Genomic DNA, 23,398 nt, shown 5'->3' on the forward strand with positions numbered 1-23,398 from the left:
CACCCATTTTTTAAGTTATATCAATCTCACAAGTCAAAAAGTGGCTTACCACAAAATGCTTAAAGAAGTAGGGATTCACTTCAGAGTTAAAAAAATAAAGTTTTTGAGAAGAAACAAAACACGTTTTCCTCCTGGAAAAGGAGAAATTAATCAGACTACTTAAAGCAGGGGAAAGCAGTGGGCACTGGCTGTAGTCTCAAGTTAACCTTCTATCCCAGGTGTACACTATAATTATAACTGTTAACATTCTGCTCGTGAAAATCATTTCCAAATATTTCAGTAAGACTGCTGGAGTCTCTCTCTAGCAACATATTCAGATAGCCTGTTTCCTGGAAAAATGGATCTAAAAAGATAGACGTGTTAATCAGGATAACATACTTGAGTGGCACTTAGTTTTCACACTTTCAAGTTGAAGCATAGTCCAGAAGTGGTCTAAATGCTCTGTCTAGGATGTTAGCAGCATCTATTCAAAGCAGCTTGCCATGGGAGGTTTCCATTTCAGAAAAATCAACTACCTTTATGATGTTACAGTAATTTGGGGGGATTTGAATGTCATTAATACCATTGTTCTATATCTAAATCATAGGAAATTTTCAGTTTCACTTAGTGAATTTAAGGCTAAATTTTATCTACACGCAATTGTTGCTTTTCCTTGTCATCATTAGCACAAAGGATGACTATATAAAAATTGATACAATAATGAATTGTTTCTAAATTACACATGTTCCAAGGACAAGGGCTTATCAAACTATTGTGCTTTTCACTGATAATAGACAAAATAATTACATCTACTGTAAATTAGCTACTCAGTAAATTATTATTATAAACACTATTGTCTTGGAAGCAGTTCAGAATAACGTTAATATTTTTGTTATTGTTTCTAAGTAACTGGAGAGACTTGGATTCCAGAGGTGCATATTTATTTTCTGGGATGTGACTAGGCACATACACACAGCTTTGGCTAAAACTTGCTGATGTCATAACTCAGTCTGAATCCATAGGGATTTGCCCCCATGTGAAAATTTGACCAGTTTGCCAAGTTTCAGGAAGAGCCCAGTGAGTGAGTGGGCACATAGTCCTCCATTTCATTTGCTGAAGCAGCCTAGACCAGAGTGTGAGTGGATTACAAAGGTCATATTGGTGATCTGTGTAGAACAGAGGCAACACTTTGATTATTTCTATGTGATTATTATTTTGCATTCAGACCAACACAGCTATTTAGTAAGGCAATAGGTAAGTCCATACAACAAAAAATAAATCTCACTGTAATTTTACAAGGTCAGAGTAACCAGAAAACTATTAGAGGTGAATTCATTGTTATTCATTTCACTTCAAAGTTAAATGTCAGTTCCCATGACCCAGTAAATGGAGTGTAATTACTGAAAGTATATAAGTGATATAACTGGAGAAAAATCTGACTCCTGTAGATGTTCTTGAGGAAGTTTTTTTTTCATACATCTAGGTGATTAAAAAATTGAACTCCTGGACAGCAAGATCAGTCAAATTACTTCCCCATCTTCTGACAGAAAAAATACACTTTGAGGGGCCTTATTAAGCAATCTATCTCTATTGAGCTCATTAAGTTCTGGACAGCTAATAAGAATATAATACAATCTTGGATGTCCTCTATAACATAATCTGACAAGTTGAAGCTCCACTCCAACTTCATTTGGATGGGCAAACAATGAACCATATGCTAGTTTCAAATTCAGCTTACCTTCCTTCTTGTTTTAGGGGGACTTAAGCATTTGCAAAGAGAGCTTGAATAAGAATCAGAATTACCAGTTCAGCATCATTCATATCACTTTTTTTCTCTCCTTGCAAATGCCAATTGTCACAATTCATCTCACTTCTCACTCTGTAAAAGATAGATATAACCATCTCTTAGAAGATCCTTGTAAACATCTATGTATAAAAAGCCATTTTAGTGCATAACAAAATGCTGCTACGGGTCTGACAAAATATAACAATTACACATTCATGAACAACATTTACTGGCACCTGACAGACTAAGTATTTCTATACATAAATTCATGTCTCATTTATGAAGTGCTTTTACTGGCCTTGCACAGACTTAATTTGTTCTTCTCCCCTTTTTTTGTTCACCTGTTTGGAACAGATGATGTTCTGACCTCTTACTCTTCCACAGCCATGCTTCCTCCTCCTGAATTCCTCTTTCCTTCTTGTAGGGTCAGAGAACAGTCCTACTACGTTTAGTCCTTTATTCTGATATTGACCTACCCCATAATAATGCTGTTACAAACCTAACATATAAGTCACTAGTCAGCCCATCTGAGCCTAAGTAGCTAACTAGGTGCTTCAAGCACAACAGCTTTAATAGCTGGCAGCACTCAAAGGTGTGATAGGGTATAAGCACCCATTCACCTGTAACTCCTTACCCCACATCAGCGTATGCTCATTTGCAGCCTGCAATACAGGTCTGAATGTGGCTTGAACTCCCACCTCTGATGTGGAAGATAATTCCCTTGCTTTAACAGCAAAGCCCTCCTGCTTTTTCTGGAGAGGAAGAGCTCTCCTTACTGCAAGTGACCATTGTGCTGTTGTGACCAACCAATAAAGCCCTACAGTGAAAGAAGGCTTAGAGGAGATGGACAAGGATGATTTGCCCGTGAAGCTCAGGGACTAACGTAGGGTGAGACTGACCACAGCTATTGCACGGAGAGGACCAAAGGGTGGCCTTTGCTTTAGATAAACAGCTATGTTAGTTGAGTGGATCAACTGGTGGTATGAATATTTCTCCCCGAGTTCATCAAAAGGTGTGAATGTCTCTCTGAGTTAGCCAAATCAGCACAGGAGGAGTGTACATGTGGCTCAGCCCTGCATAGAATTTAAAAACTGAACTAAAAAAAGATTTCTGAAGAGAGTAATGGGCTGGAGCTGGTTTCAACCCATGTATTGCTTCCTGGTGAATAGAGACACCCAGCATCATGTTGGTGAGCATGTTATAGAGACTGGTAATTGGTATCACACTTGTATTGTGATTGAACTGTGTATTTCAATTGCTATAGTTTGCTAAATGTAACTTATACTTGCATTGTGATTTCAGAATATTGCTGTATCATTCTGCTAAACCAAAAATCATGTGTAACATCACATATCTTCGAAAAACAAATTTGATATTAAACATTACACCCTCCATGCATGGAATATCTAAAAGAATATGGTCAGAGAGTATTGGACACTGACAGCTGTGTATCTGATCTCTATTGAATCTGTTAAAATTCTTCTTCCCTTCTCTTAGCACCTAGTACAAAGGCTGAGGCCTAGAAAGCTTTCCTGACTGCTTATCTAGCTGAAACTGTGAAAATCAGCCCCAGAGACAGAACCTGCCTTTTCTATCTTTACTGGTCTTTTGTCTCCTCATTTGTGTTCGTTTATTTTGCTTTATCTAATGGGAGAAAGGATCAGGCTCCAACTGCAAGATCTCAGATTGCCCTAAACTATTTTTCCCTTCTCCCTGGGATGGGGTAGGGGGGACAACAACTGTGATCTTTGAATCCTGATAACCATATGTGTTCACCCCAGAAGTAATATGCATCACTTGTTTTCAGGGTTGAACAGTCAATTTAGGCTCTCTCTAATGTATGCAAGTGTCTATACTACACCGCCCTACTCAAGTACCCTCACTAGTGCTGCCCTTTCTTGCTCGAATCTCTTGGTATTCTGGGGGTCTATTCTGTCTCTCCACTCTACGTTGATAAACAAGGATGCTTTTTGAATGAATTTGTATTTAGTCAGTGCACCTTGCTGGGATGCACTTTCAAGGTCCTAGTCTCATCTCAACTGGGCTCTTTTCAGTGGCAAGCCTTGGTTCTTGCATAGAGTGTATATGTGTGTTTTCTTTGTAATCCAGTTTCCACAAAAAGAAGACTGGTATGAGCCACGGGTCTCACCCTGATACAGAGTCAGGGTGCAGCTGGGATGTATGCATGGACGCATGCTGACTTGGAGACCCTGAGGTCCCATAATACCAACGTCACCTACTACTCTTCCCCATTTAATCATGATAGATCTCACCTGTCCTCCTGGGAACAATTAGGCCCTGTCTTCCCAACTGAGAGTACAACCCACCCTCGCCAGTTGGCCCCCATGACACATCATGAAGCTCATGAGACAGACATTTGGGTGTTGATGGGAGAATATTAGAAGCAGTAACTTAATAGGAGCTCTTCAACACTAGGAATATACTCTTCAGATATGTCTGGCAGGGAGTCCCCTGAGCTTAGAAGAAAAGAAACAGGAAATGTTAAAAGTTAAGAGGAGAGAAATTTTAAATTCCTTTGGCTCTCTTTCTTTTTCCCCACATCTTTTGTAAACAAATAGTGGATAATTTGACCTGAAGCCCTCTACCACCAGTAAGTATTTAAGGCTGTAGCAGTAAGAGTTTTGCTAATGTCCTGTTTTTCAGGGTATTGAGATCCTCGATTGTTACAACAGGAGTCATCTGTACTCATGCAAAGTAGTCATAAAATACTGGCAGCTCCAAACTGTGAATGTATTGGACCCAATTTACAAGGTGTACCAATTATTATGTGACAGACAAAGCAGTGGACAATCAGGCTCTGAGATTTAGTGTCCTGTCTTAACACTCTCATAACAAATAAGTCATTAGGTGTAGCAAGATACACTTCTCATTTAAAAAAAAAAAGTCATCAACAAATGGCTGAGATGCCTGAGATACCCTGTTCTGTTTTTTATTGTTTTCTCCAGATGATGTTCCATTTCACTGATATCGCTGAAATAAAATTACCACAAAATGACACTCCCCAGCTGAACATTCATGTTGAGAATTCCAAAGCTGAACGTTCATGAGGAGAATCAGTGACCTAAAACAGTTTATTTTCCCAGGCTAACTTGTATCCTTCCATGTGGTCCTTGCAGAAGGTGAAAGGTGTGCTGCACTCCTGTCTCTGGGTTCTCCCTCCAACTCAAGAACAGTAGTAATTCTTGGGGCTTTTTTTCTCTTCTTTTTTTTTGTTTTACTGGTTTTTTTCCCTCTCAGTATTCAGTTTTCTCTCATTAGAGGGGAAAAAATGTTTCTCCAAACAGCTGTTCTTTCAATGGAAAAACATCAGTTGAATTCTGAAACTCTTATCTATTCATGCATACATATAGTGATATAGATACATAATTTGTCATACAATATCTCCTCCTAACAAAGTGTACTGTGCCCACCGAGGTGTGACTGGACATCATGAACAACTCCATATGATTTTTATACGATATACCACAGTGGCTCTGCTGCCTGCAAGCCACCCGCTTTAGGTGGCACAAAAACTGACGCCAAAGACAAAACCTAACAGAAACAAAGCAAAGTGTTTTTATTATATTGTCACAACCTGAATTTAAGGGCATGGTTTTCTGAAAAAGCAAAATGCACCTTTTCCTCTACTTGAAATGAAACCATGAAATGAGCCATGCAGTGGTTTATATTACATGAAATAGTCTCCCACGGTCTCCTGGGAGTGACAGTGAACTGATAGTCACTGGGGTTGTTCATGGGATGCTTGCACTCCTGAGGAAACAGCACCTTATATCTGCCATACCCATAAGCCTCAACAGAGTTGCTTGATCCTTGGTGCCGTGGGTGCCCTGAGTCTCTAGCATCATCCCTCTTGCTCACGGTTTTCAAAAGAAAAGGAAGTGCTCTTGCCTTCCCCTTCTTTCCTCATGTACCTCTGGAACATAACAACTTTGAAAACTGTATCTTGTGATGGGGAAGAAAACACATGTCTGCTTTTGAAATAAGAGTTGCTATACTGAGCAGAAAAAGCTTACTGCTGTGTGCATTTGAGGAGCATGGGCAGGTTTTCAGGTTTATGCACTACATGCATAGCAGTGTTTTCAAGATCAGCAATGTGTAAACAAGAAAAAATTAAGGGCCAAGATTTCAAAAGGGTTTAACCTCAGCACCATGGCATGATTAGCCTGATTTATGCTGAACTACAGACTGTGATCTTTGATTGGTACCCTGAATTTCTGCTTCAACAAATTAATGGGTATAACAAATAATGGAAAATATAAATGTAATGATACAAATATTTTTTCAGAGGAAACAGGCTGCCTGGCTGAAACTTAAGAGTTTATTAATCTCGCTGTTTGAAAGCAGTAGTCTGCATACCACTAACATTTCAAAATTTCAGTGCTGTTGCAGTGATTTACATCAAACCAAATAAAACTTTCATGCATTATAAAATTAAGCAAGTATTGTCAAAGAAACCAGCAGTTGATAGGTACCTGATCTAGGAAGCTACTGCCTGTAGAATCTTTAGAAAATCCAAGTTATATGTTAAATGTTAAATTTTTTACTACTTATATTTCAAGCCACATTGTGATTCTGGCTCAAATAGCTACTCACTATGTTCCCAGTAATCATAAGGGACCTTGTCTTTTGGGGAGTCTTGAAGTCTGATAGCCTTACAATTCATTTATGGGTATTTATATTTTAACTCAACACATTTTGGGGGAATTCAGTTTGAGACAACGACTCATACATCTAGGTATCTTAATCACAAAATGAATTCTACCCTTCAGGTCTGATGCAAGCTCATCATCTGCTGTCAGGAACTGTTCTACAGCTCATACGATTCAGAAATAATACATTAAAGATCAAAAGGTGAACACTATGTTAGAGCTGTCTTCTGAATGGAACTTCTTATGTACGAAATTCAGACTTTACATGCAGGTTCACTTCTAAAGGGGAACAAAAGTCAAAATCTAAGAATTTTCTGCAAGGTACAGTGTTCCAAAAAACTCTGTCTCAACTATTTTGAAGCAGTACATTTTGATTAGGTAGAAATCTGCTGTTCTGATAAAGTTGGAAAATTGGCTTTTATTATTATTACTTTTACTATGTATTAAACGATAATATAAAATAAACATCAAAATGAAATGTTTTGACCTTATCAAAATATTTCATTTTGGTAATTTTCCCATCAAGATTTTAAATGAAATTGACACATTCTTGAAAACCATTTAGATGTGTGAAATCAGCATTTTCTTCTGGCAACCTGTTTCACCAGAAAAAAATCTTGACTAGCTCTCATCAACAGATACTGCCAAATATGGCATTTTTCTTCTGTAGATCTGTATGCCTACTTGTTCTGTTTCAAGCTCACTTTGTGAGGTATCTGAAATGAAGTGACTTTTGCTAAACCATGTGCATGAACCATGACTTGCACTACCTGTGGTTTCCTTGTAGCTCCCAAGCTAGGGCTATCTGACATGACTAATGATGTGACATACTCTTGCTGGGAGCTGCTGTGTGGAAAGCAGCTGGTAGGAGCTACTGAGGTGAAGACCCTTGCAGCCAGCTGCCTACCTGGCCCAGCTTCTCTGTGGTTGGACCCTCTCTCAGCTGCTTCAGGCTTGTCCTTTCCTTGAGCTCTCTGAGAACATGTATGTGTGTCTCCTGTCTCCTATGGCTCTTGACCATAAGACTCTGGTGTGCATCTCCTAGTGTGACCAGTGTGGGCACTTCTCCAAGTTGTTTTACTTTTCTACCTCTCTGAGAAAGAGCAGAGGTGTAAATGCTGAGATGATCAAGCCATTTATTGGGATGTATTTATTGAACTCTTAAAAAATAATTTTTTTGGTTATGAAAAAAGACAAAGTGGCATACGGGACTGAAACTCCCTCAAGCAAATCTGAAGCCTGGGCAAGGAGAATTTCTTCATAATAGCCTGGTAATTTGATTTCCTTTCATGGGGCTCAGCAATAAAAGTCAAAAAGTTGTCCACTGTGAAAAACATGCAAAAAGTGGCCAAGTGCAGAGAATAATGACATCAAATAAAACTACTGGCAATGACTGATGCATCCCTCCGTGCTGGTACAAAGCTGAAAATCTGTCACCAGCTAACATTTATTACGTAAGACCCTTTTATCATACTCCTATTCATTTCTAACTTCTTCACTCTGCTTCCCATGTTGATTAAAAAACAGTCTTCCTTCTTCACGAGAAGCTGCAATGTTGAAAAAATCTGTTCCTGGAAGGGGAACAGCAACAAAAAAGGCAAAGAAAGGGCTCATAGAACAAAAGAACTGAATAAAAATCTAAGTAACTTTATAGAGTATTCTGCATCATGTGGAATATTCAGGAGGTATATTCTGAGTAATGCATTTTATTTTTATTGTGGATAGAAGGTAAGGCATTTCAATCATATATTGCATTTATTCTACCTGTGCCTTTTACAGAAAACAGTATATTAAAGAATAGAAATAATTCCAGTTCTAAAATACTAAGTGCTAATACAGTTCCTGATTCCCTTAAAATCTCTTGTCTGACTGTAATAAGACAAACACTTATTTAGGTTTCAGCACTGGGAGAGGACATGGGGGTGGATGACAATCAATTTTATTCATAAACATACATTAGAGAGAAATGATGCATAATTTAGATTCTCTCCTGGCTTGTTGAATCTGCAGGCAGCCATGCTTCATGTTGCATTAACATTTTGATTGAACAGTCAGGGTCAAAACCACCACTTTTTCTCGTGTAGGGAAGGAAAATTATTCTGAAGCCAATCATCAATCAATGTATGTAATCAGCCTTCTGAAAGTACCTTGGGCTTTACACGTAACTGGCTCTCTGTCGTAATAAAATCTAAATATCAAGCCTTTTTGTCGTTCAATAGTCCTACCACATATACACAAAGTGTTAAAAGGCCAATGAGGACTTGAAATGTGTTTTGCTATTAAAAAGATTATTGCAATGAATTTATTCCAAAGGTTGTACCATTTCAACTCCATCACCTTTGGTATGTGAATTAATTTGCATATAATTGTTTATACATTGTTGTACAGCATAATAGAGCCTTGCTACTTTATTCATTTTCTTGAAGTTAATGGCTTTTAAAATAAATCCAATAAAGTCAAAGAAAATGTCACTAATATCAACCAAGTATGCCTTCCACCATACTTTAATAATCACTGACACTCTATAAGCCATAAATGCATTAGGCAACTATCTTTTAACAAGATACTTGTTTTGAACAAGGTACTGAAGCCATCTAGAATTATGTTGGTGGCAAGTATTAGAGCTTTAAAGGTGTTCAGTAATTACATGGCAACTTTCATTTGTAGTGCTTCACCAAGGATATCCAGTTTGACGCACAGGAAATGAAGACACTAAAGATTAACCAGCTCACCCAAGTTTACATAGTGAATCAATGGCTGGGCAAGAGGGAGAAGCTCAGACAGTCACTTATCTCTGTACCCTCATCCCTTCACTCTGGTAACAGCCTCTGTGTGTAATACTTTTAGGATACCTGTTCTATAGTCTGGGACAGGATCTAGTTTTTGGCTAGGATTACTTCTGCTGACTACTTCAGGTTCAGTCTTATTATAAGTACAATGTCCTTAGTCTCCTTACTTTCTGAAGAGGAAGAGTGAGATTTACATACTTTAAATAATCAGATTGTTATTGTTATCAGATTGTATCTATTGTTAATATAGACATCACTTAACACAGTTTTACCTCCACACAACCATGTGCCTAAGCATTTAGTGCAGCAAACAACATCGACATCAATATACCTAGATGAGCACTGTTTGCTTGATTTCAGATGGCAGCATCCTTGACTATTAGGCCACCTCCATGGGACCAAATCACTGCTTCCTCTGTGAACTCAAGTATCAAATAACTTCTCATAATGGAGCTAGTGGAAAACTAACTCATGAACTAGCCATGCAAAGTGTATGTCCAAGGGTAGTATATTCACTTCCACAGACTACCACTACATCTAAATATAACCCAGATATAAATTTGGGGGGGGGGGGTATGATGGCTGAAGTAATTTTAAAGTCTTTGAAGCTCAAAAGGCATTATATCTTCTCTTTTGAATACGCAGCAAAAAATGGTTCTGAAAAAGTCAAGGAAGATGCTGTTCTCTGCCACGAGTAACCTGATTGCTGAATGGTATGTCTGAAATTGCCTGCCATAGTTCCAGAATCTCTTGGACCTCCCCATGACCAAGGTCAGAAAGTAGACCCTGATGGTTACGCTGCAGATCTTGCACCCACATCTAAACATTCACCATTCATAGCTAAGATGTGTCTTCAACATTTTAATTAAAAAACCTTTAAAAACATAATAGTCAGTGCTAAATGTAAGACCGTACACTATTATCCTTGTCAGGTGAATATCTATATCCTTGGAATGTTGACAGAGCCATTACTTGGCTATTCAAGACAGTAATCAGCTTTTCTGAGCATCAATCAGCAATCATGAAGTCAGGAACGTTTTATCATGAAGTCAGGAATACAGAGGGTTTTCATAAGCTAATCAGCAGGCATCAAATAGACAATCAATCTAATTAGTGGCTCACATTTGCGTGGCAATCACAGCTGCCAAACCTAGAGGACAAATTTCATTAGTAATGAAATCTGAGAACCATGATTTGTGAAACCTATCATCAGATGGAATTGTGGTGATTTAAAAAGGAGAGTTGTTATGGTAGTTTGGGATATTTGGGGAATTTAATTGGTGTGATGGGGTTTACTTAGTGGTGTTTGTTTTGCCTTCAGGGTAAATTAACATTCAGGGTTGCAGTTTTCAATGAGCTTCTCTCTCAGCGTGGACCATAGTTTCAAATGAAGTTAGCATTCGCCATTTAGACACTTTTTTTTCTTTTCCAAAATATAATTGGAGCTTTTGTGGCTCCTAATTTCCTACAAGCTCTTTGAAAAATTTCAGGACAGAGCTAGCTATATCCAGAATACTTCTAGTGTAGTAAATATTTCTAGAGCTGAAAATTTAAAACACACACATATGTGCATATTCATGCATAAATTAAACATTTACAAAAGAAAAAATAACCAACTAAATCAGAAGGAGAAAATGTTCCTGAGACTGCAATATGCCACTTCTTGACAACAGCCAGAGATAGTAAATCCATTAAGGAAATTTGTTTTTTCTTAAGGAAATAATGACTTCTCCATTAAGCACAAATATTTGCTGAAATGTGCCCTTTGACTATATGCTGAGTCTTGATCTTCTACATCCATAAAATTATAGGAGTTTCTGGTTTTGCCTCAGAGCAAGGGGATAGACCCACGAGGTCTTCTGCAATCCTATTTTACTTAGACTCTATCATATTCCTATCTGCTCCCGTTCTAGGCTCTAGTCTCAACAGCTAGCTAGTGTGTACAGACTCCTTTAAGTAAGTATGTCCTGGCACCTTCAGTAATGCAAAGAAACACCTGGCATTTCAGACCATTAATGCTCACAGATGTTGCAACTGTGGCATCTAAAAAGTGAGGGTGACTTAGAGGAGGATTCTATTATGGTCCTATTATGGTCCTATTTCATCTAGGCTCCTGTTTTATTAAGGTCTAGTAGGCCCGTTTGATGTACTATCACCTTACAGCCAGACTTGTAGTTGTTTAACTATAGAGCCTTTTTTCACCGTGGTACGTGTTCTGGTGTTGTACTCACAGAGTAATGGAAGTACTTGAAATACGCTGAAGAGAGAGAGTCATACTTAGGCCACTCTGTAAAATGCAGCTGAAGCATCCTTATGAATCAGCCTTGAATATTGGATCACTACCTTATTTGAAACTTTCACTGCTTTTGTCTGGAACAGTCCTGGAATTCTTAACATAACTAATCCAGCTGCCTGACTGCCATCAGGATTAATGCCACAATAAGCACAATGCTCACCATCATCTTAAGATAAAGAGAAAGCTTTATATACTTTAGGTTAATCACATATCTATTGTTAAATTATAATTTTAATGCAGAAAGTCAGATTTCTATGTTAGCAATATCTAAGCATTAAAATGAGAGCTATATTTAAATCAGATTTAAATGGATGGAGACTGCTGGGAGGCTCCAAGGATTTGAGCTTATCCAAGCTTTCCTAGGAAAACTCAAGATAAATCTTGAATCATTAACTTTCATGTTTTCTCATCTTGTAGTTTAATCTTCTGTGGCGTCAGGTTGCAATCTCAATTTTTAACACCCTTTCCTTACAAATGCATAAAGTTAACAAAATGGCAGAACTGCAAAATACTAAGTAAAAGTTTTTGTTGAAGGGAGTATATAAGCAGCTTGGATTTCTTTTTCTCTCTCAAACTAAGAATCACAGTGTGAATTGGACTAAATGCCAAGAATAAAGTTAACAACTTAAAATGAACAGTTGAAATTAACAGGTGTTATAGCATATGTTAGATTTAACTGCCAAGTATTTCACACCTTCATTAAAACCTTTCATGTCAATTTTAAGGCGATGTTAAAATAAAGAGGAAAGCATAGCTTAAAAATGAGTATCTAATTGTTAAGTTTCAAAATCAGTAGCAGGATATATTGTGGCAGAGAAACATTTAGTTCATTTTGTGTAGGAATACAGTTTAACTGATAAGACACTGAACTGGAATTTGTCCTACCTGGGTTTAATTCACAACACTTTGTAGTTTACCTGGGAAATGTAACATAATCTACAGAGCACATCAGTTATTCTGTTTTGGGAGACAATCGGATGATGACGCATTCTTGTTGAAGGCAAAATGAACTAAGATCAGTGAGGTGCACAGATTGTATGATGAAAGACCAGTAATCCTGTAGACCAGTAATACAGTATCACTATTGCTAATAACGGGCCATGGACTTTATACTGAATTTGCAAGGCCTCAGGACTGAAGCTTGTCAAGTTTACTTCATGTTAACTTATCACTGTAACAGAATTTTTTTCTTCTGAGCAGGTGGCTATGGCTAATTTGTTTTAATTTGCTTATTATTGTATTGTATTATATAACCACAGTTTTATAGAGATAATAGTAACAAGTAGCTATTCTTTGCAGAATGAGATATTGTGATTCTAATATAATGAAATAGTGTAAAGGAAATAGAAGCCTGCTGTGATAGCAGAGGCCTCGAGAAGCTGAGGCACAGGATGTGGCATAGAGGAGTACAGGCACAGGGCGATGAGAGATGGGGCATAGTCTTGGCACTGGAGACTCCACAGCTATAAACAACTCACCCATGATTGGTTGAAGAAATGCAGACCTCAGCTGGACAAAAACGGTTTTAGAAGTAATAAAGACAAGGAAGAAAAACAGTGTCTAACATATGTAAAAGCCACCATATATAATAAACGTGGATGTAACGTGGAGCTGCAGTCTGACGAAGAATGAGCAAGGTGTACAAGCATGTTAGCAAACATGTAAAAATGACCCCAAGTGGATCCTGGAAGAAAGGAAGAAGAAACCATCAAAATCAACATCATATTCCTCCCAGTGGAGGAGTCCAGATGCTGTCAACCTTCTGTAACACTCCCACCAACAACTCCAGTTGCAGCCTCAGACATTAGGACACAGAGCAGCATGAAAGCATGAGCATAACACCGGGAAAAGTGGTAGAAACTAAGAAGTGTGTGTATAACAATTTTAATTATTATTACCATTGAGATTTTTTCTCTTTGGAAGTATTCTTTCTTTCTCTGTGATACGTGGACTAATACTGATTCTTGGATTAGGCTATTAAGATTTCTTTTACAGGACCAGTAAATTCTTGGCTTTATATGTAAGGAACATTTCCTCTTTGCCCATATAGAAGATTTTGAGCATAACAGACCCTATACAGGAACCTAGCTAGAATCAGCTGTTTCAGACTCATTCTATTTTCACATCTGTAGCAAGATCTATTTGAAGATTTCTGAGTTTTGTACCTGGTGAAATCATCACCCATGAATTTTTAAGGAACATTTCCTGTACAGAAATGTTTTCCCCATAGTCTTTTTTTTTTTTTTAAGAAAAAAAGAAATATGTTTTTAAAATGTATAAATCAATGGGCAATGCATGCCTACATTATTTATATTCTTTTATCTGCAGCTTGGAATCACAGTTAGAACATGCTACAAACTGATTCCCTGATTCACTGAGCCTGGATCTGTTTTTATTCTGAAAGAGAATATTATTCGGAAAGAGAAATGTAAACTTTGTGTTATATCATACAAATGTGCTTTTTTTGTTCCAGATATGTGTAATAAGGAGCATTATCATTTATTCGCCCTCTAGTAACACCAAAGCTGTATTGTTATTGGTACTGTACAAATATATAACAAAAAATATGCCTCCAAAGATTATAATCTTAATTCAAGTAAAGAGAAAGAATTTGCTTATAGCATACAAATGAGATTGGAATACGGGAAAAGTGAGACATTTATGAATGTTGGTGCATGTACCACCATTTCGCCTTAGTTTCTTAATCAGTCCAAATATTTTGTAATTTCAGAACTACAGTAGTCTCTAAAATTGTGAGGTAATAAATAAATATTTGAAGTATGATTTACACCCCGAAAAGTTTTAAAAGGTATAGGAACATGTCAATGTAGCACATAGAAAACTACCAGAAACGTTAGAGTTCATGCCACTACTCACTTTCTGGCTTAGGCAGCTATGCCATAAGGACAAATCAGGAATACTACATTAAGCATCTTCTAAAAAACAGTTAATTCAGGGAGCTTTTATTCCCACGTTGGAAGCTGTTCTAGAACTCAATCCCTCTGGTAGTTCTATGCATATGTTATGATAATACAACTTTAAAATATTTATTTTAGCTAATAGCTATTTCCTCTAGGTGAACACATACAGTGCTGAGGAGTGCTGTAAAGAAGACACTAGGAAAGACATCAGGAAAAATATGTTAGTCACTCTGGATTTTGAAAGCAAGGAAAGTAATTTTTATTGCAGAAGGATGTTTCTAAAGTACATTGTCCTTAGCAATGGATGAAATGTGAGGGGAATGCTTAGCAATGTAGCCAAGTGTGAATACACTCCTGGACTGACTGCTAATAAAGCAGTTCATTCTTTTTCAACTTTTGAGAAAATCATAACATTGTAAGTTTTAAAAAGTGATTTGGAGGCACTTTTTTCCACTTTACTTATTTTACTCTGACTGATCTTTGAAATTAAATATATGTTATTAGCAAGTGGAGCATGGACATATTTCAATAAAATCACATAACAACAGAGATGTAGAGATATATGTATTTCTTGAGTTAGTGGATTGCTGGTTGCATTCTTTTGGTTGAAAAACACTACCTTCTGAGGTTGAAAATACTTTCCATTCTATTTTCCATTTTCTCAATGGCAGTGGTAAACAAAAATTAGTGATTTTCCAGTTCATTACTTTTCCTCAGATGCACTGTTTTTTGTTTTCTCTTTTTCCCTCCACTTTTCCCGCTTGTAAATGGAAAAAAGAAATATGTGAAAGGGAAAGGAGAAAAATGAAAATAATAAAAAACGGAATAACAAATATTAACAATCAAATCTGCCTACTTTGTATATTTTTTTATATACTTTCCATTCCCATTTTTTTCCCTCTTAGAAAGCAGGTTGTTGAAGCGGTCTACTTATCTCTAGTGGGTTAAAAAAAAAAGGCAAGAACTGGCTCAAAGCATCACTAATATTTCAGAGTTTTTTACTTTTTGTTCAATGCCAATGACTGAAAATCTTTGCTATGTTATGGCTGTGTAGCAACCCAAATAAATCAAATGGTTTGTCTCTGCCTATTTTGTACCAGATAAGGTATACATCACAACAAACACCCTAATAAACAGTGCTCAGCTGTCACAAGAATGTAGTCGGAGCAGTCCATCCATATAGATGCCTCTTCATGGTCAGTTTTAGAAGCATTTGTATATTTGGAAGTTCTAATTATCATTGCTCAGATATCGCACCTGACTAAACAGCAAACTTAAGTCCATTATTGTATCTATACTTTGCTTATTGCCAGTGCTAAATTTACAGTGAAATTATTAGCGAAAGGAAGACTGTCAGCTCCATATTCTCTTGTTGGCTTGTTTCAAGATAAAAGAGCGGAGCCATGAAGACAGACAATCTTGACGAGATTGATAGATTTCACAATGGGAGTCTGCATGGATGTAGATATCTGTGTGTATGATAAAAATACAGAACTGGGGCCCTTGGTAAAATCTGAGTAGGTTTGTGTCTTACTTTTTTAAATAGAAGTTGGATAGCTGAGCTGGCCACAATAAAACAGAACTTCAGCACTATACTATACTATATCAATCTAAATCCATCATCAGGAACCCATCACTTAATTCATATCTCTAAAAGCAATTAAAGCAGAGCACAGAGGATCCACATTTCCTAAGAGACTGACTCAGTGTAATTCTTTATTTTAATTAAATTATATATATTTTAATGATTTTGTATGTAGCTTCTGCTAAGAAGGAAGAGGCATCTGAAAATAATTTAAAAAATCCAAAAACTTCACCTATTCTAGCACCATGCTTCGACCTGCAGTGATCCTGGACAATCACGAAATATATTGCCTTCTGAATGGAAAGCACACCAGACAAGCATCCTCCCTCTGTTACAGAAATGAGTCACAGGCTAGTCACAGCTGGGTAGTTTGATGCTGCCAAACATTTTTTTAGGATAATTAGATTCTAGTTAGATACTGGAAACATCACAATTTTTTAACCCAACTTTTGTGTATAAATTATGTGTTTTCTAAAATATCAACGTTTTCTATTTTGGGTTTGAATGGGTAACCAGTGTTTAGCACAGTGGGCAGACTTCATGCTGTCAAGAGCTGAAACATGCTTGGTTCACACTTCATAAGTCTTTCAGGAAGAAGTCTTCACCATAATGCCCTCCAGGAGCACTAGTATCCCTACAAGCAACCGGCACATCACATCCTGACAATGTAGGATTGTTCCCTTTATAATTCTTGAAGAAGTTTCTTTTTTTCAAGATGACTCTTTAAATAGCTCAGTGAACTTTCTGAATGGTCCCTTAAGTCACGGAGTTGAGGGACCACGAAGGGATGTCTTCACTGCTTTTGCTTAACTGAGCATCACAGACAGGAACTTCCTGTTAAGTGGCTTAGGGACTCAAATCAGAATTGTGTTATATTTGGTTGGTTCCTGTTTTAACTATAGTAGAGGAAAATAGTCAACTGCCATGAAAGGTGGATCTCTTTCTGAGTATTCAAACTGCAGCCTGGGGACATTTGCCCCTTGCCAGGGCCATCACCTGGTTTGTAGATCTTTAAAGAGGGAAGTGAATGTTTGCTCTGCCTGTCATTATCTTCCATAAAGTCCCACAGCCTGTGTTCCTTCATTTCAGGCTTAACATGCTGGGTTAAATCCTGGTCCACCCACTGTGGAGAGGCAGGGTGCTAGTCCCATGGCAGCTCGATGAGCCCAGTCCCAGCCACTCTCCCATGCGGGAGCAGAGCTCGCCCCTACCCATGTGCAGTGCACACTGCAAACAGGTATGACCCAACCTGGCAGACGTGAAGAGACCATGGGAAACATTCCCTGCCTCCGTCTCAGCAACTTATGGAGACTACTCATCTGGATGGCCGAGGACTCACAGTCCTGTAATACACATACGCAGGGAAAAACAAAAGAAAAAAACTAGGCAAAGGCAAGCAACATGGCACTCCCAGCTTAAAAGGGAAGCTAAAGACCCCATTTAAAGCATGTTCTTCCTTCTCTGACCCTGCAGGATGTAACTTGTTCAATTCAAATGGAAGGTCACATGCTGGCTACCTGGTCTCTTTGCTTATTTTAAATATGCTAAAATCAGTCAAATCTGTTAGTGTAGACAAATAAATTCCTCTTGCTAATTTGCCCTCACAAGAAGTGAGATGACAACATAGGAGACCATCCTGAAAGATTAGCACCCTGGGCTATAGGCACCTGCTTCCAAAAGGCCTGAGTATTGCTATGAACAGTTGAGATGGCAGTCCACGTGCCTTGAGTTTTTTACAGTTCCTGTCTACAGAATTGCAGCTTGACTCAGAAATAGCCCTGTGAGTATGGAAAGAAATGAGTTCATCTTCACATCTTATGCTTTGACTTTTGTCTTGGGGCTCATAGCAATTTCTCTGCTGTACATTACATGGCTGGGTACCTCTGGGATCCCTTCCCAATTTAAAAAGGCCAAGGGAGCAGCGTATAAAAAATGAACTCTTCCTGGCATCTGCTTCTGGACATCGCTCAGCCACATGTTCTTCCAGTTTCCTCTCCAATAGCACTATAACAGAAAAATAGAGTTCCATAGTGTTTGTGAACACCCATGCCATCAACTGGATTTTTTCTATTTCCTACAGTGAAGAATTAATGGATGGTATTGGCTACCCACCAGCTCAGTGAGAAAGTACCTGAGAAATACACTTACTTCTATAACTGTGCTATGATTTTATTATAATTACTCTTCACTCAGTTTCTGATTTTCACATATGACACATCATCATTGCCTCTTGTCTCTGCTGATCAGATCATTCATGTCCAATAATTGGTATTTGCACAGTCAAACAGTTAGGTACAAAGATATCAGTCCAACTGTGGACCAAGCTGCAGATCATTGGTGGCTGGGAGGGCAAATAAGAGAAATATCTATCAAATAAGAGATTATATATATTATATATATGCATATGTGTGTGTGTGTGTGTGTGCGTGTGTATGTGTAAATCACATCTGAAGACTTTTCTACAGTATTCACTTTTGACAATTGCTGGAGACAGGGTACTGATCTAGATGAGCCTGTACCCGACCAGTTTGACTCAGTAAAGCAGTTTTTTATATTTTTATAAAAAAACTCAAAATATTAACTTGTTACTTTTAAGCTCTTGTTTTTCATTTATGAACTGCTGCCTTCTGCTGCTTGTCCTTGTGAAAGGGACAAAGTTTATCTTCTGTGAGAAAGGCGTCCTGGTAGAAAGAGCTTCAGCACTGAGAACTTCTTCAAAGATGAGTCACAGTTGTGTAGGTTTCTATTGCCTTTCCAAAAAAAGAAGATGAAGAAAGGAAATGTCATTATACTTCACATTTCTTAGACAAGAGTAAAGCAGGGCTGTGGGTTTTTTTCTTGTTTCTCCAGCAGCTTCTGTGTATAAATTATACATTTTCTTAAATATCTGCATTTTCTATTTCAGGTTTGAACTGATAACCTGTGTTTTTGCACAGTAGGCAAACCTCATGCTGTCACAAGCTGCAGTGAGATCTCCTCACATTTCTCTTTCCTTCATCCCAAGGAGCCCTTCACTATTATGCCATTAGAGATAATGTGAAGCTTTGAACTGAAACACAGTAGACACTGGTGATGCACGACAGCCTCTCTAGCCAACAAAGTGCTGCAGTACAATGCGACCTGCTCAGCCACACTAGCCTGTGTCAAGAGGAGATAATCATTTCCGCAGAGAACCGTGTCAAGCCGTGACATCTCCCCCAGCTGAGGAGCTGAAGGGGCTGTGTGATTCTCTTCTGAGAAGATGGAAGTCAACGTGTGTCAAGGCTGCATAAATTAAGCATATGCACTAAATACTTTTTGAAGTAGTTCTTGCTGCCGTGCAGCAAAACGCCGAGGACAGGGGGGATTGCATACGTTTTGTGACTTACGTATGTTTGGGAACACACGAGTGCAGAGGCAAAGGTTTGACTCTGCCACTGCTGAGCACTGAGCAGCTACACCAGGCTGGGGGCTGGGAATGCAGATACTGGGTCTGCTAAGTCTTACAGCAAATGATCACAATTAAAAATCTTTTAAATCTTTTATGAAAGATACAAAAGAAAAGCAGACAAAGCTTTTTCTATGTAAAGTATTCAAGGAGACTTTCATTTAAACGGCATCCATTATTCCCCTTTCTTTTAGCTGAAGAGCATTTTTATGAGGAAAATTCCCTGGTTGACATTGTCTTTTTATACATTATTAAGATGATATTAACTCCCCCTTTGGGAGAGAAAAATAAAATAAAAAGTAGTTTAAACGGGCTGGAGCTGCATTTGTTGTCTTCTTTATTGGAGTCTGGGCCTGCTCCCTTGAAAGGAAAACAGGGTGAGCACATACACAAAGGGAGTGGAAAAAATAGCCAAGAGAAAAAAAATAGCTTCTGTTTGTACTGTTGACTCTGATTTGTAACCTTGCTTCTGGAGAAAGACAAGCACAGCACATGGTCTTATCAGCCTCTCCAAGATCTGGCAAGCTTGAACCAGCGTCAAGCTGTTTAAGACATTACTATTAGCTGCCTCCTTGGTCACAGGCCTACAATAAGGTTAACAAAAAAAAAAAAAAAAAGAGAGAGAGAGAGGAAAAAAGAATAGACAGACTGGGCCAAGCTCAGCCAGATTCTATTTAAACAGAAAAAAAGTAGGGAGGAGGCAGGAAAGACCAAGATGAGGAAGGACAAGACTGAGAGTGACACCAAGGGCACAAGTTCCATATTCTAACCAGCATTCAGGATTTAGGCAAAGCTGGTGGAGGAAATCTTGCTGTTAAATTCTTCCCCTGTCATTATCTTGTCTGGCCAGCCCATTTCATCTACTTCTCTGATTTCTCGGGACCAGAACAATACAAAAGCACCACTGCAAATTCTGAACTCCTAAAAATATGGTGGGCCTGGCAGCTGAAATGAAAAATTTTATTGCTTTCCATTTTGTTGTCCTCCCAGTGGTACTGTCAAACTATCAACTGCTAAGTATGGTAACTGGCAGAATATCCCATCTTCTCATCATGTTATTCATCTGTTAAAATTAATTTTTGACATGCTATTGTTGCTCCATTACTTTCTCATCTTTGTACTTTTAATTTACCAGAAAATCAGTATCATCTTCCAAGGTATCAGAAGGCTTCTTTGTTTAAACTGTTTTTGTTATTTACGTGACAGTTTTGTTTACTTGTAGAAATGATGTTTTATAACAAGTTGTGTTGGTCTTTTGATGCCTTGAATGATGCAGAAGATAGACTTCTGTGCTGCAGCCTGAGTGAAGGAATGATTGCAATGCATTGTCCATACAGTCAAGTTATGGTACTATGAAGGTCAGCTTCCCAGCCCAAAGTGTGCAGCCCTTAATGCATCTTCTGGAGCATCCTTGCAGTGCCATGGGGAGAAAATTCCAGAGCACTTCACACTTATTTCACTTCCAAAGAGCTCTCAAACAGAATCAGATATCTGTACTTGATCCACACCCATATCAATTGTCCCAGGTCTGCCAGGACCTATCTATGAGCATTATGGGTTGACCCCTGTGCTGGTTCTTGCCCATCCTGACTGCACGTCGAGTGTGCTGGTCCCAGCAGGAATGGAGGGCAGGACATCTTTGGATGGCAGCTGAGCATGGGCTCATGTGCATCTCAGTCCGTCTCTCAGAGGCAAATGCAGGGTGCTTACATTTGAGAGTAAGAGGTTATTTTACACTCAACAATGGTAAAGTATTTCTGCATGTCTATTTTCTTGACTTATTGCCTACAGCTTTATTATTACTCTCTCTCACTCTCCCCACTCCCCCACCACAACCCCATTTGTGTCCTGTCCCTGGAGAAAATTTTCTGCTAACTCTGGGACAAACTGGTAGTCTCATGGAGGAGGGCAGGCCACACCACGATTAAGAACATAAGACATGACAGTAAAATCTGGTTTTGGGCGCAGATAAGCCAGAGAGAATAGAGAGACAAAGAACAGCATTGGTAGCATGCTTTGGATTGGCCTTAAGACTGACCAGGTGAGTGGGGTAGCTACCTGCTTCACCTTTTGCTGGGCACCTATTAGATCTCTTTAGATTTCTTTTGCCCATGACAAGTGGCATGACTTAACATGCTGACAGGGAGATGACATGGGGAGAGTGCAACAGTGTCTGCAATAAGGGATCATAGAAGAGTGTGGAAAGAACGGAAAAAATGGAAAGAACTAGTTTTGCACTAGATCAGGCATCTAAATTGCAGAGAGGAGGCTAGACACTGTCCTGTGCCTAGTATCAGCTGACTAATTCCAAATAGATTAATGTGTAGGCTCTTTGCACTGTGCCTCTGAGGTGCTGCTCTCTCTTTACTGACTCCAAAGACTTAGGCAGCTCAGATACTATGCTGAGGGTCAGGTGACAGATCTTTAAGGATTTTGGTGTTTAATGGGTAGAGCAGATCTCACCCTTCTTCTAAGCAGATCTCCCAAGAGCTGTCAGCTAGTCTCTACCATTCTCAGTGGCTTTTGTCCTTCACATAGTCAGTATTTTATGTGGAAGTGTGATCCCACTATACTCAAAAATAAACTTGTCAGATGATTTCTTCCTGTAAATTTCTTCCTTTTGCTTCTAGTGTAACCAAAAACATATTCTATTTCAGCTATTACATTTTAAAAATACATGTCTGCCTTTATGGCCACCAGTGAATAATGGTTTAAGTTTCCCAGTCAAATGCTTCAGGTATTGAATCTTTATCCTAGCAGTTAAAGATTTAGACATAGAGGAATAGTCTTATGTTTAATCACTTTGTGGTGTGTTATCATATACATTTCTGATAAATTATAGTTCTAATATCTTTATCCTTTTTGCTGCTCTTTGTTTGAAAGAGAGTAATCATGATACAAAAGGAGACTGAAATCATGTAAAAATAGCTTGTTTTTCTTAGGACATTTAGGATTTTTTTCCTCTCTTATACAATGGATGGAAATTACATAGACCCGGCTAACAATATGGCTAGAGAAATGAAGTGAAATCAGGAAAGTGGTTCCAGGACTGAGTCTGGATGATATGGTATCCTACCTCTGAATAGTTTTCAGCTACCCAAATGCCTTTTTTGTTGCTACTAATAACCGGTATAAAACATGTCATTGCTTGACTTTACCCCAGCATCTACTTTAGAAGCTAGAGAGAGTCTGTAAAAGGAAATGGGTCAAACACACTTTTATATTTTTAAGGATAAAAAAGAAGGTTAATGGAAATGCTAATCCTGTAGTAACCTTTTCAGAATTCCCAGTTTACCTTGGGTATCAGACTAAAAGTCACTTGTAGTTAGTAGCTGTAGAAAGGAAGGAGTCGAAAGAGCCACGAAGGAGTTACGTGAGATACAGGCAGTCAGCACAGGCAGGCAAGGCCTATGTGAGACCCCTAAAACACATGAACTGTGACTGTTCCTCCCTCATTTCCTCCTAGAGGCCAAAGTTTTGGGTTGGGTGCCATTCCTGTTTCTAAAAGCTCATAGTAAGGAGACCAAGTTTTCAGTAAGTGCTTTCAGTTTCTGCATTTTTTAACACAAATCTAGAAGTCATGTGTTATGAAAAAAAAAACAAAAAAAAAACCAAAAAAAAAAAACCTTCAGTATAAATTGCTCCACTGCATATTTCAGAACTCACCTCTTTGCTCCTCTTTGGCTGGCATGTCTACTTGACTAAATTTTGGAATGCTTCAGTAACCTCTCTTTAATCTGTGCAGGTTTGCTGATCTGAAAATACGGACTGAGGGCCATGATCCAACTCCTGTTGAAGTCAATGGAAGTCATTCCAATTATTTCAATGGAGCTGGATCCGTTCCATAAGACATTGACCGCTTTAAATTGTTTTGCAAATGTTGACTCTCTCCTTATGTACAAACCATAGTCAGTAATGAGGAACAGGCTGTAATGGGGTTCAGGG

The sequence above is a fragment of the Dromaius novaehollandiae genome, chromosome 3 (assembly GCF_036370855.1).
Source record: "Dromaius novaehollandiae isolate bDroNov1 chromosome 3, bDroNov1.hap1, whole genome shotgun sequence".
NCBI classification, from domain to species: domain Eukaryota; kingdom Metazoa; phylum Chordata; class Aves; order Casuariiformes; family Dromaiidae; genus Dromaius; species Dromaius novaehollandiae.